The sequence below is a fragment of the Haliotis rubra genome, unplaced genomic scaffold, assembly GCF_003918875.1.
Source record: "Haliotis rubra isolate DU_JTF1 unplaced genomic scaffold, ASM391887v1 Scf607, whole genome shotgun sequence".
Lineage (NCBI taxonomy): Eukaryota > Metazoa > Mollusca > Gastropoda > Lepetellida > Haliotidae > Haliotis > Haliotis rubra.
The window spans coordinates 161,749-172,762 of record NW_025767310.1 but is presented as its reverse complement, the minus strand read 5'-3'; positions in this window follow the sequence as shown (position 1 = coordinate 172,762).

The following is an 11,014-nucleotide window of genomic DNA, read 5'->3' as shown; positions in this document are numbered from 1 at the left end:
TCCAAATAAATCCCTCCGTTTTACCCAAACGTTTCTGTTCTGTGAGCACATCGCCCATCATATCCCACCATGCCCCTAACTCCCTCCATACACTTCACTGTATCAACGCCAACCCTTTCTACATGTGGTAATTGCTTCCCCTTGGCCGATATTTACCCTGTTCCAAAGCACGACACAACCAAACAATGTTCGTGACGTCTCACCACACCCCAGTGCCTGTGCTGAAATAAACACCAGGAAACGTACAGCCCATTTTCTGCAGCCGCTGCATGTCTATAAAACACGCGATCTGTCATGGTCGTCGCCATATATTTCCCTAATTGCGGTTGTGTGGGAAGATGATGGCACTAACACTATCAGTGTCCCCTCATCTAATTGCGCTATCAAATTAACGGCTCGTTCAGGCCCTGATCAACATAAAACAATGATGCAAAGGAAGGGATGGATATCTTCCATTCATATTCGTTGATAAGATTTACTGCTGGACTGATATTGTGTAGTAGTCACGTGGTGTATAATTACATTGCTGGTAAAGCAATAGCTTTTCCTGCCCTTTCAACAGCACCTCTGTATGGTGAAACACTAATCCCCTGTGCAAAATGGGAAAGCTATTTATTCCGACAAAGTAAAATTTAGGGGCCAGTTTAATGCAAGGGAATAATTCAAAAGCGCCACCGATTAAAGTTGCGGGGAGACAACACATCTGACCAGCGGCACAGCACGCGCCTTGATCTGGACCGTCACCAGATTGTGCAGACTGATGAGTTGTGAGCTATGTGGAGACAGGCACCTCCTGTTAACTCTTTTAATGAAATCTATGAACCTTCGTGGTTAAGGGTCAAGGTCGTCAACGAATTCGCAGAGTAATTTGTTGATGCAGGTTTCAGATTGTCATTATTTTCGATTTGAATTCGTGGTAAGCATCACTGTCCGCGTCCTTCCACACTTTCGTTTATAATAGCGTGATAAAATGCTTTTCAAATCTCTCTCTCTCTCTCTCTCTCTCTCTCTCTCTCTCTCTCTCTCTCTCTCTCTCTCTCTCTCTCTCTCTCTCTCTCTCTCTCTCTCTCTCTCTCTCTCTCTCTCTCTCTCTCTCTCTCTCTCTCTCTATCTCTATCTATCTATCTATCCTGCCACTGAGACCATCACAGGTTTAAAGACACACAATGCCCGACCACTATCCCTCTAATGTCATCTTCCCACATTACTACATTGGACCTAGTTAATCAACGCAAATAACCCATCCACTCATAAACCTGAACAAACCATCAAACCGTTGGTAACAGCAGGTCAACTGCTGAAGCAGGTATAAGAACACCGAGGTCTCCGTTCAACATGTCGCGTGCCGCACCCTAAGTGTAATTACCAAGAAATTGAAGGTTTGGAAAAGTTATTAATATCACAACTAACTGCCGTAATGGCTGTCCCCTTGTTGGAGGTACAAAGCAAATGGTGACTCTTCTCCTCGGATGTCAAGCAGCAAGTTGCCCTGCTCTCTATGGCCTGTAGGAGCTGCAGGCCGCAATGCCTTTGTCACTGACTGAGTTAATCCTTGGAAATTGTCAAGAGGGTATCTGTTCACGGCAATAAAGAGAGAGTATGGAGCTTTAGAACGCTGGAACGGGTAATAATCACCCTTCTATTGTGTCAAGAGACCGCTCTGCCATACTGCACGTTCTCACAGGAGCTACCGCCAGGCATTGTCATAACGGGCAAGTCATAGTGGACATGCGCAGATGGTTATTGTGCAATAAGTGATGATGGCACGCATGGTTATAGCTTAACGACATTATTGAAGTTATGTGTAGCCAGCTCGTTCCGTTACTAGAGCACAGGCGTGGATGTTTCACATGATGATCAATTCATAACTCTTCAGTGAAATGTATCATTGTTCAACAGTTTATAACCTTTTCTTTAATGCACACCATGTTTGTTTGGGGCAGAAAATGAAACACGTGAATAAATCGTCAATTTAAAAAATGTCTTTGAAAAGTAAAGTGTCACGTTTCAAACAGCAACAGTTCTTGCAGTAGCCAGGACCAGTGCTGGAGCGATGATCTAAATTATTAAATTAATTTAGTAGCGTTTGTTACAGTATCCTTACAGTGACCAGTCACTTTGTGTCTCTCCCGAGCAACACAAGTAAATTATTTTTACCTTTAAAATGATCCCATACTGCTGAGATAATGTACTTTATAGTAGCTTCATCGATTGAGAAGATTTAAGTTGTGATTTGCAATAAAGGTTTTGTACACCTGCAGATATATAATTTATTTACCATCATTTTTTGCGTCCGTGCAATTATGATCTATTTACCACACATGACAATACCATCGTGAGTATGAAAACCGATCTGAAGGTCATTGTCACGGTCACGAGAGAAAAACATGTGTTTTGAGAGTGATCTTCAAATTATTCCAACGTTCTTCTTCGACCAGTGCCCAGTGTTTCCTCGGGGACTTGACCAATGGAGGAGCTGACCCCTTGCACTCCGGGTCCGGATTATAAACACTGACCCTTCCTGTCCAAACAAGCCCATCTGCACCAGCCTACACGATGTTTAAACAGACCCTTAGTAAACACATGTTTTACTCTGCCATCAACGAAATTACATAACCCGATCTGGAGTATTTGGAGTGGGAGACCTTATTAGAGGTTTGGACATAAAGCCTGAATGCATCTGCATCTCTATGAGCACGATTGCATTTGTCGTGGTCATAATTTTGTCGATTTTCTTTCCATTACAATAACATGGCAAATCTGAACTGAAATATAACGACAGACATGTTAATTGGAAGGTGGCTTGGTTAGATGATGACCTGAATCAATATACGAGGAGTCGCTCGGTTGATAGAAAGATAACAATTATGATAATGGCGATATCCCTGTAGAAGGACGAGTCTGTGTACTTTGACGTGAACATCTGCATGACACAACTGGAATGCGTTCACTTACAGAGAGTGTGCCAAACCAATCGCTTAAGTACAGTGCATCTTCCTTAAAATATGCCATAACATAAGAATAAACCCATCAGAGAAACAATGTGTAGCCACGGGTACAACGAGCATCCATCCAGGTGATGATATATCTACTCATACTATATCCTACTTTATGACACAACGTGTAGGTAAGTGTACAAAACATCCTCAAAAACTGACAAACATCATACATGTAAAACAAACACTAGAGTAGACTCCTCTCCACACATCAACAAACATCATACAACAGACCCCAGAGTGGACTCCTCTCCAACATCAACAAACATCATACAACAGACCCCAGAGTGGACTCCTCTCCAAACATCAACAAACATCATACAACTGACCCCAGAGTGAATCCCTCTCCACACATCAACAAACATCATACAACAGACCCCAGAGTGAATCCCTCTCCAAACATCATACAAACATCATACAACAGACCCCAGAGTGGACTTCTCTCCACACATCAACAAACATCATACAACAGACACCAGAGTAAATCCCTCTCCACACATCAACAAACATCATACAACAGACCCAAGAGTGAATCCCTCTCCACACACCAACAAACATCATACAACAGACCCCAGAAGGAATCCCTCTCCACACATCATACAAACATCATACAGCAGACCCCACAGTGAATCCCTCTCCACACATCAACAAACATCATACAGCAGACCCCAGAGTGAACCCCTCTCCACACATCAACAAACATCATACAGCAGACCCCACAGTGAATCCCTCTACACATCAACAAACATCATATAGCAGACCCCAGAGTGAATCCCTCTCCACACATCAACAAACATCATACAGCAGACCCCAGAGTGGATCCCTCTCCAAACATCAAGAAGCATCATACAACAGACCCCAGAGTAGACCTCCCTCCACACATCATACAAACATCATACAACAGACCCCAGAGTGAATCCCTCTCCAAACATCATACAAACATCAAACAACAGACCCCAGAGTGAACCCCTCTCCAAACATCATCCAAACATCAAACAACAGACCCCAGAGTGGATCCCTCCCCACACACCAAGAAGCATCATACAACAGACCCCAGAGTAGACCTCTCTCCAAACATCATACAAACATCATACAACAGACCCCAGAGTAGACATCTCTCCAAACATCATACAAACATCATACATCAGACCCCAGAGTGAATCCCTCTCCAAACATCAAACAGCATCATACAACAGACCCCAGAGTAGACCTCTCTTCACACATCATACAAACATCATACAACAGACCCCAGAGTGGATCCCTCTCCAAACATCAAGAAGCATCATACAACAGACCCCAGAGTGGATCCCTCTCCAAACATCATACAAACATCAAACAACAGACCCCAGAGTAAATCCCTCTCCACACATCAACAAACATCATACAACTGACCCCAGAGTGAATCCCTCTCCAAACATCATACAAACATCAAACAACAGACCCCAGAGTAAATCCCTCTCCACACATCAACAAACATCAAACAACAGACCCCAGAGTGAATCCCTCTCCAAACATCATACAAACATCACACATCAGACCCCAGAGTGAATCCCTCTCCAAACATCATCCAAACATCAAACAACAGACCCCAGAGTGAATCCCTCTCCAAACATCATACAAACATCAAACAACAGACCCCAGAGTAAATCCCTCTCCACACATCAACAAACATCATACAACAGACACCAGAGTGGATCCCTCCCCACACATCAACAAACATCATACAACAGACACCAGAGTGGATAGCTCTCCAAACATCATACAAACATCATACAACAGACCCCAGAGTGGATTCCTCTCCACACATCAAGAAGCATCATAACATTCCAAATAGTGCATGTCAGCTTTATATATTCTATATGTTACACGCGTCCTGGTCTTTTGGCTTCTCGATACCGCACATCAACAAGCACGCGTAAACTCTGTTGTGACCGTGTTTGTAACAGTGGTTGCATTAAATCATATTTTGCCCTCACTTTCTATTGCCTTAAACATTGTCTTGCTTTTCTCTGAATTTTGAAGAACAAAAAAAACCAAGGATGTTTTCGTATTCTTCAGTTTTTCAGCTTTCAGTGACCATCGTATAGTGTGGGACGCTATAGAGGAATGTATGTTGACAAGCAAACTCGTACATACTAGCGGGCTATGCTATCACTATGTCCCGACAGGATGAAGAAGATGCTATCTGACCAAACTGATAATCATGTGAATCCCCTGTACACCACAACCATTGTGTCTCCCTGTGAAAGAAGCCAACACGACCTCAACAATTCTCCGAATGAGCCGCAGCACACTCGAGATCACTGGTCTTGTTTATTCTGCCCCTGGCGTTCCAATTCTGTTATGAAAAGAGGCATTTAGAGAACTTCATCAATTTAACTGACAAGAGAATCCAAGTCGGTTTCAACGTTTCAAAGTTCATTCTATTCAATCTGTAGCGTTTTGTGCTATTGATGTGGACGCTGTGTCCCCCTTGCAGCCCTCCACGAGATGTCACTGACTTGACCCATAGCTGATCTGGACACTGTCCACCTCACGGACAAGGCTCGAAACCTGCACGAACAAAAGTCTTCAGATGAATATGGGTCATGTTCAGTGACCTTACTTTTGAAGGTTACCCCGCCTTCTAATGCAATTGTTAACCGCCCCCTAGGGCACGATCGTTAATTAAAACGTTAACATTTTGAATTGAAATGTTGCAGTTGTTTGAAAGAATTATGGCCATAACATGGTGACACTAGAGTGTCAGAACTATACTGTCAAAAAGTATCCTGCCAGTATTTCACACCAGATACCTAAATACAAAATGACGAGAGAGAGAGCGAGAGAGAGAGAGAGAGAGAGAGAGAGAGAGAGAGAGAGAGAGAGAGAGAGAGAGAGAGAGAGAGACAGAGAGAGAGTGTGTGCGCGTGTGTGTGTGTTTGCTATTACACCGTGCTGTTTCGCTTGAATATGAATTATGTGGTTTGAACAGGGCCTAGGCTTTGGAAGCTAACATAGTCGTAAGTTAATATTAATGTATGGCACTTACGACTATCTTAGCGCTAAGAGAGCTTCGAAAATCTAGGTCCTGATGTGTTCACCCAGATAGGATAGGTCTGTTGTGATCAGGCATGCTGTAGAGACTATGTCAGTTATATACTTGTTGACGGAGAAAACACCAAAGTTGTGAATACCTTAGACATTTCACATCTTGGTAAAATACATAAGCATAGACCTATATGACAGGCAGCTAGAGCTAATACAGAGATGAGGACAGGCTGCTAGAACAAAGGCAGGGATGAGTACAGGCAGCTAGAGATAAGACAGGGATGGGTACAGGCAGCAAGAGCTAAGACAGGGATGAGTAAAGGCTACAAGAGCGAATACAGAAATGGGTACAGGCAGCAAGAGCTAAGACAGGGATGAGTAAAGGCTGCTAGAGCTAATACAGGGATGGGTACAGGCAGCAAGAGCTAATACAGAAATGGGTACAGGCAGCAAGAGCTAAGACAGGGATGAGTACAGGCTGCTAGAGCTAAGACAGAAATGAGTACAGGCTGCTAGAGCTAATACAGGGACGGGTACAGGCAGCTAGAGCTAAGACAGAGATGGGTACAGGCTGTTAGAGCTAATACAGGGATGAGTACAGGCAGCAAGGGATAAGACAGAGATGGGTACAGGCAGCAAGGGATAAGACAGAGATGGGTACAGGCTGCGAGAGGTAATACAGAGATGGGTACAGGCAGCAAGAGCTAAGACAGGGATGGGTACAGGCAGCAAGAGCTAAGACAGGAATGAGTACAGGCAGCTAGAGCTAAGACAGGGATGAGTACAGGCTGCTAGAGCTAATACAGGGATGAGTATAGGCAGCAAGAGCTAATACAGAGATGGGTACAGGCAGCAAGGGATAAGACAGAGATGGGTACAGGCTGCAAGAGCTAATACAGAGATGGGTACAGGCTGCTTGAGCTAATACAGGGATGAGTACAGGCAGCTAGAGCTAAGACAGGGATGAGTACAGGCTGCTAGAGCTAAGACAGGGATGGGTACAGGCAGCAAGAGCTAAGACAGGGATGGGTACAGGCAGATAGAGTTAATACAGAGATGGGTACAGGCAGCAAGAGCTAATACAGAAATGGGTACAGGTAGCAAGAGCTAAGACAGGGATGGGTACAGGCAGTAAGTGCTAAGACAGGGATGGGTACAGGCAGCTAGAGCTAAGACAGGGATGGGTACAGGCAGCAAGAGCTAATACAGTGATGAGTACAGGCTGCTAGAGCTAAGACAGAAATGGGTACAGCCTGTTAGGGCTAATACAGAGATGAGTAAAGGCTGCTAGAGCTAAGACAGGGATGGGTACAGGCAGCAAGAGCTAAGACAGGGATGAGTACAGGCAGCTAGAGCTGAGACAGGGATGGGTAAAGGCAGCAAGGGATAAGACAGAGATGGGTACAGGCAGCAAGAGCTAAGACAGGGATGGGTACAGGCTGCTAGAGCTAAGACAGAGATGAGTACAGGCTGTTAGAGCTAATACAGAGATGGGTACAGCCTGCTAGAGCTAATACAGGGATGGGTACAGGCTGCTAGAGCTAATACAGGGATGGGTAAAGGCAGCTGGAGCTAATACAAGGATGGGTACAGGCAGCTAGAGATAATACAGGGATGGTACAGGCAGCAAGATCTAATACAGGGATGGTTACAGGCAGCTAGAGCTAAGACAGGGATGAGTAAAGGCAGCAAGAGCTAAGACAGAGATGAGTAAAGGCTGCTAGAGCTAAGACAGGGATGGGTACAGGCTGCTAGAGCTAAGACAGGGATGGGTACAGGCAGCTAGAGCTAATACAGGGACGGGTACAGGCAGCTAGAGCTAAGACAGAGATGAGTACAGGCTGTTAGAGCTAATACAGGGATGAGTACAGGCAGCAAGGGATAAGACAGAGATGGGTACAGGCTGCGAGAGGTAATACAGAGATGGGTACAGGCAGCTTGAGCTAATACAGGGATGGGTACAGGCAGCAAGAGCTAAGACAGAGATGGGTACAGGCAGCAAGAGCTAAGACAGGGATGGGTAAAGGCAGCAAGAGCTAAGACAGGGATGGGTACAGGCAGCTAGAGCTAAGACAGAGATGGGTACAGGCAGCTAGAGCTAATACAGGGATGGGTACAGGCAGCAAGAGCTAATACAGGGATGAGTACAGGCTGCTAGAGCTAAGACAGAAATGGGTACAGCCTGCTAGAGCTAATACAGAGATGAGTATAGGTAGCTAGAGCTAAGATAGGGATGGGTACAGGCAGCAAGAGCTAAGACAGGAATGGGTACAGGCAGCTAGAGCTAAGACAGAGATGGGTACAGGCAGCTAGAGCTAATACAGGGATGGGTACAGGCAGCAAGAGCTAATACAGGGATGAGTACAGGCTGCTAGAGCTAATACAGAAATGGGTACAGCCTGCTAGAGCTAATACAGAGATGAGTATAGGTAGCTAGAGCTAAGACAGAGATGGGTACAACCAGCAAGAGCTAAGACAGGGATGAGTACAGGCTGCTAGAGCTAAGACAGGGATGAGTACAGGCTGCTAGAGCTAAGACAGAGATGAGTACAGGCTGCTAGAGCTGAGACAGGGATGAGTACAGGCTGCTAGAGCTAATACAGGGATGGGTACAGGCAGCAAGAGCTAAGATAGGGATGAGTACAGGCAGCAAGAGCTAAGACAGGGATGAGTACAGGCAGCTAGAGCTAAGACAGAGATGAGTACAGGCAGCTAGAGCTAAGACAGAGATGGGTACAGGCAGCTTGAGCTAAGACAGAGATGAGTACAGGCAGCAAGAGCTAATACAGAGATGGGTACAGGCAGCAAGGGATAAGACAGAGATGGGTACAGACAGCAAGAGCTAATACAGAGATGGGTACAGGCAGCAAGAGCTAATACAGGGATGAGTAAAGGCAGCTATAGCTAATACAGAGATGGGTACAGGCAGCAAGAGCTAAGAGAGGGGTGAGTACAGGTTGCCGTTGCTAAGACAAGGATGGGTACAGTCAGCCAGAGCTAGGACAGGAATGAGTACAGGCTACTGTCGCTAGGACAGGGATGAGAACAGGCTGCTGTTGCTAGGACAGGGATGATAACTGGCTGCTGTTGCTAGGACAGGGATGAGAACATGGTGCTAGAAGTAAGACAGATATATATGAATACAGGCTGCTAGAGCTAGGACAGGGATCAAAATGAAATGTAAATATATGTTTGATCAATTTTATTGTATATACTCTTGGTTCTCTGAGAAACACTACCTTGATTAATGCGACTGTGTGTTGATTATCTGCAGGTACAATGTATTAGTTTGTGTATTGGGGTGGTCCAGTCGTGTAAGGCACCACAGCACCATTCTCGTGCTTGTGGGTATCACTAAAGTGGTGGACGTCTGAAATGTTTCGGGCTTTCTCCGACGTAAAGCTGGTACACGGTAATAACGGTAATATAGTGGCATTAAAACCCAACCCACACACTGACCAACTCGCGGGCTTTAGACGACACACGATGATAAAGGGGCTTTAATTAATCTCTAGGTGATTTTCTTCTCGCCAGATTCGCGACACACGGGATACTTATTTCAGGTTTATCCCTTTAATATTCGAGTGATGATTCCTGAACCCTAACGTGAATATTTGTTTCTGTTCACAGCCGTTACTGTTGATTGTCTGTTCAGTTGTAGCAATGACACTGTCACCCCACCAGCAACATGTAACAATGACATAGTCACCCCACCAGCAACATGTAACAATGACACAGTCACCCCTCCAGCAACATGTAACAATGACACAGTCACCCCACCAGAAACATGTAACAATGACATAGTCACCCCACCAGCAACATGCAACAATGACACAGTCACCAGACCAGCAACATGTAACAATGACACAGTCACCAGACTAGCAACACGTAACAATGACACCAGACCAGCAACATGTAGCAATGACACCAGGCCAGCAACGTGTAGCAATGACACCAGACTAGCAACATGTCATAATGTTCATGTAACGTGCCACTATTGATGCAGCTGCTGGGTTTGTCCCGACAGTAGGTCCGGGGCCAAAGGTAAAGTCAACAATCTAGTTTTCGGAGAGTAGAATATCCATATAGAATATACCAGCAAATACAGGACCCTAACGTGAATATTTGTTTCTGTTCACAGCCGTTACTGTTGATTGTCTGTTCAGTTGTAGCAATGACACAGTCACCCCACCAGCAACATGTAACAATGACATAGTCACCCCACCAGCAACATGTAACAATGACACAGTCACCCCACCAGCAACATGTAACAATGACACAGTCACCCCACCAGCAACATGTAACAATGACACAGTCACCCCACCAGCAACATGTAACAATGACACAGTCACCCCACCAGCAACATGTAACAATGACACAGTCACCCCACCAGCAACATGTAACAATGACACAGTCACCCCACCAGCAACATGTAACAATGACACAGTCACCCCACCAGCAACATGTAACAATGACATAGTCACCCCACCAGCAACATGTAACAATGACACAGTCACCAGACTAGCAACATGTAACAATGACACAGTCACCCCACCAGCAACATGTAACAATGACACAGTCACCCCACCAGCAACATGTAACAATGACACAGTCACCCCACCAGCAACATGTAACAATGACATAGTCACCCCACCAGCAACATGTAACAATGACACAGTCACCCCACCAGCAACATGCAACAATGACACAGTCACCCCACCAGCAACATGCAACAATGACACAGTCACCCCACCAGCAACATGTAACAATGACACAGTCACCAGACTAGCAACATGTAACAATGACACAGTCACCCCACCAGCAACATGTAACAATGACACAGTCACCAGACTAGCAACATGTAACAATGATACAGTCACCAGACTAGCAACATGTAACAATGACACCAGACCAGCAACATGTAACAATGGCACCCCACCAGCAACATGTAACAATGACTGTCACCCGACCAGCAACATGTAACAATG